This window comes from Equus quagga, chromosome 15 (assembly GCF_021613505.1).
Source record: "Equus quagga isolate Etosha38 chromosome 15, UCLA_HA_Equagga_1.0, whole genome shotgun sequence".
Taxonomy (NCBI): Eukaryota; Metazoa; Chordata; class Mammalia; order Perissodactyla; family Equidae; genus Equus; species Equus quagga.
In genome coordinates this window covers 59594242-59598450 of record NC_060281.1, presented here as the reverse complement: position 1 = coordinate 59598450, position 4209 = coordinate 59594242, and the positions used below count along the sequence as shown (strand labels likewise).

The following is a 4209-nucleotide window of genomic DNA, read 5'->3' as shown; positions in this document are numbered from 1 at the left end:
GTAATATGATTACCAATGTAGCGAGATTTATCACATTACATAATTATAGTACAATGTTATTGTCTATATTAACTATATAGTACCTTAGATCTCTTTAAAATGGTTCAAAAATGGTTTAAATGGTAAATTTTCTGTTGTATATATTTTACCACAATAATTTTTTTTAACAGTGAGAATCAATAAGCCAGTAAGCTAGAAAGAATAGGAGGTTGCGGCCAGATGTTGGCATGTTTGGTTTTATTATTTTGGAGCTGGTACAGTTTCAGATAATTAAAGTCTAGCGTGTGGCCATGGGAATGGGTGGCTGAGGGGGCACAGAAGAAAATGTTACCGAGGGAAAGATCCAGGAGCTAAGGGTACATGGTTAACATCCACGCCAGGGAGGAGAGGAGAGGGCTGGGGAGGAAGATGGACGGCCCTGGAGGACAGGCATGACCGTGGAGGGGGAGGGGAGCCAGCCTCCTCGCAGCGGGGGCGGGAGTGTAGCGTCTGCTGGAGGTAACTGCAAACCTGGGTACACACTGTAGCGGAACGAGCAGCCTCCACTAACAGGGGCGCAAGGGCTCTCTCAGGTGAGGAGGTGAAGCCGGGCAGGGGAGGGGCTGCTCCGGCCACCCATCCCGCCGGGATATCGCAGAAGACCCCGGCCACCCCGTCAGCGGAAGGAGTCCACATTCGTTTTGGGATTGAGCTCCTTGTCCTCAGTTCTGCCAGCTTTCAACGTCACGCACTCTACACTGGAACAAGAATTTGTGCCAAAGATCTGTTTCATGACTGCTCACGAGCACATTTCACAGCAAACGATCAAGAATGCAAACGTAAGAAATCTCGACAGAGCTACCACCCATTTGAGATCACATATAATCTGGCCCCAGGAGCCACGCGCTGAGGATGGAGTCTAACCACGGCTCTCCTCCCTGTCCGGAAAGGATCGGCAAGGCCACTCCTCACACCAGCAGAGAGCCGCGCCGAAGTCCATGTAAGTCACCCCTGCACAAACGCCTCTGCCCATCCACGGATTGAATCACCCAGGAGACAGCGGGCCTTGTCTCTCCCGCCAAACGCCGTTCACACAGCCTCCAGTTTACTAGTAACCGCCCCCCTGAACGTGCCAATTCATGGTCTTGAATAATTAATCCAGCACGTATGAATAATTAAGGCTCAGTTGAGAGCTATAACTGAGAAATTTTACAGTCATTTGGCTTTTTCATGCAGTGTGGTGGAAGGAACCAAGAATTCTTGGACAAAGATATCATGACAGAGTAGAGAATGTTCATCCAGGTAGCCAGTCCCACAGAAGAGGCCACAGCCACCTGCTACCCACCCGTTGGCTAAGTTACACAATTCCACTCCCTTATCATTTTACAGGCCAGTCCTTCTGGAGCTGGTAGTTCATCCCGCTGTGTGGGGCTTCTGGCTTCCTGTTGCTGCAAAATTTTCTAAGTTCCATAACCTTCACTCTTTGTAAGGGGAGCAAAATTCACCAGGCTTAACAAGAAGGTGGGTACTCACAGTCCTTGGAAAGAAGAGAGAACCACGTGTCAGTGCTGTGCAAGTTTCGGTTTCCTTTCACTCATCCCTCCTGAACAATTTTGGGAAGAAGCTGGTAAACAGAAGTATGCCCAATGGCTCAGGGTCAAGCTCCTTCCTGCTCAGGGGCTTTCCTCATGCTGTTCCCTCCACGGGGCTGCTCTTCCCTACCACCCACCCCCTCATTTATCCTCCCTCCACATTTCGGCTTACCCGCCACCCACTCAGGAGAGCCCACCCAGACTCCCTGGGCCACATGGGGATTCTCCGTGGTCCATGCTTCTGCTGGACCCCAGCCCCGTTGGAATGAACGATGCGATGCTCAGCAGGCTCGGGGCCTCGCCGCCTGCTGAGGCTGGCAGCCCGGCCTGGCACAGAACAGCTGCCCCCCACACGGATGGGACGACTGGACGCGGGCGGAGCGCGGATGGAACGCCTCTGTAGGACTGCGGAGCCCGGCGCTCCAGGCACAGGAGCAGCGGGAGGGTCCTTCCAAGGTCGTGAGGCAGCCACACGAGGGCTTCCTAGAAGCTAAAGTCGTAGTGTCCTCCTGAAAACTTGCAAAGGCTGCGGGCTGGAGGTGGTGGTGGTGGCGGGAGGGCTTCCCTGGCGCGCGCGCCCCACAGTCAAGCGCAGTCGTCGGGGAAATGGGTTTCTCACGAGCCCTGAGGGGAAGCTTGTCGTCCAGTCAGAGCTTCACTAGGACAGCTCCAGGCTGTGTGTCAGGGTCAGCTGCTGGGTGGGGCCGTGACACAGAGTCCCCCTCCTCCCCTGCTCACAGACGGAGCCCTGAAGTTCTTTCATCAGAGCCTCTTCGCTTTGGTTGGAGGTTTGGATCCCTGATAGAACTTTCGATCCCCGCGGAAGGGATGGCTCCTCATGGTGTCATCTGGGTGGCACGCAGGGTAAACCAGCGGTCCCGTCGGAGAGCAGGTTTCACGGGCGAAGGGGAGCGCGGAGGCTTTGGGGGGAGTGGCGGTGCCGTGAGCGGTGTGCGGGATGTGGGGCGGAGCGCAGACGGCTCCTGGGATGCACAGACAGCGCGGCCAGCGGTCACCGCGAGGCCGTCCCCCGCCGCCGCCGGCCTTTCCTGTGAGTGTGAGCAGTGATGAAGGAGGGTGTTAACCCAGGACAGAGGCCTTCACCGCCTCTCTCCACCAGTTTCCTCCTGTTCCTCGAGCACATTCCTGAGACACACGTGAGTGTTCTCGCCTGAGTTACGCATGAACGCGTAAGGAACGCCCGCTCAGTCAGGGGCTGATCCGTCCGGCCCCCATCACCAGCGCAGAGCCCCGGGGACCCGCGCCCTCGGGAGACACGTTTGTCCCAAACTCAGAAACCAGCAGCCTCTTGTGCCCATGTTCTCAGCTTCCCTCTGAAACCACTTGTAGATATGCAAACCACAAATCGTTCTAACCCTTCTTATTCTCATTTACAAATATAAATTTGCATTTATAAATAGGAACAGCCTACGCCATCTTTAAGGAAACAAATATGTTGTTCTAGACCAAACTCTGATATAAATTGCTCCAAAAATAAATGTCTAGGAACAGAATCTATCATCAAGTACATATTATTTTCTAGACACTGCGCTAAGAGTTTCACATCCCTTCCTTCATCTAATTCTAATAACAAACCTGTAAAGTAGTTTTTATTATCCCCGTTTCTTACTGAGTAACCCGAGGCTCAGAGAGGTCGTGTGACAGGCTCAGCATTCCGTGGCTGTTCAGGGGTGTAGCTGAGACGTGAACCCAGGTCTGTGCCGCTCCAAAGACTATACTCTACTATGCTCTCCGCTCTCCTGCTGCCTGCGAACTTTATCACAGCAAAGTTTACGCTTGGCGGTAGCACGTAACTGTGAGCCAAGAACTGTAGTAATAACTGCTTCAGCACTAAAGTATAGCAACAGGCACGAACCCCGCCTAGGTGACAATGGAAGAGCACTTGAAATAATCAGGAAGGAGAGTGAGAATAGGAGAGTGGGCCTGCCAACATTGTGTGCGAAAAGGAAGCAGGCCAGGCTCAAGAAAGAAGCGGTGGTCCCCCAGTATCAGGCTGCTCACAGATCCACCCAGACCTGCATAAGCGTGGCCCTACTCAAAGCAAATTTTTAAAATTATCAAAAAGAGAAAGTAAATGGTGAAGTCTAATCAAGCCTCTTAGATTTTAAGAAAAGATTTGTGAAAATAGAATTTCTTAGGTGTGTTTTATTTAATTCATCGCCCAAACTGGTTTTTCCCTCAGCGTGACAGTGCCAGCCGCACAGAATGGATTTTGTGGGCTCTAAGCTGTGGGTTTGGGGGCTGGGGGACACAGGTGTGTAAACAAAGCATATGAAGTAATAAATCTACTGGAAATCAGAAGCGATCAGAACTCATGGCGATGCAGTGTTGTGATTGTGGTGGAGGAGAGCCCTACAGCTGTGGGCTGTGGGGTTGCAGAGGGCAACGGGCCATGGTGTGACTTGTGGCAACAGGTGCCCGGCAGGAGAAAGGCGGGCCGGGGGGAACCACCAGGAACAAGCTGGATTCAGGAAAGGCCCCACCCTGTCTGGACCCTGGAAGTTCCACCAAACCTCGACTGAAGTCCAGCCTCCCCATTGAACGAGTGCAGGAGGGGCTGAGCAAGCCAGCAGCTCCCTGGCCCGTGGGTCCTCCTGGGCACCCAGTCACAGCCCAC

General features: G+C 53.1%; 1 long non-coding RNA gene across 1 annotated transcript; it reads right to left on the bottom strand.

Moving 5' to 3' along the window:
- Window positions 1-276: 276 nt before the first annotated feature.
- On the bottom strand, window positions 277-3320 carry LOC124227298 (uncharacterized). The gene is made up of 3 exons (XR_006885444.1): window positions 3202-3320; window positions 1744-2620; window positions 277-1516 (listed from the first exon to the last, which is right to left on the bottom strand). It is a non-coding gene; the product is annotated as an uncharacterized LOC124227298 (long non-coding RNA).
- Window positions 3321-4209: the final 889 nt, after the last annotated feature.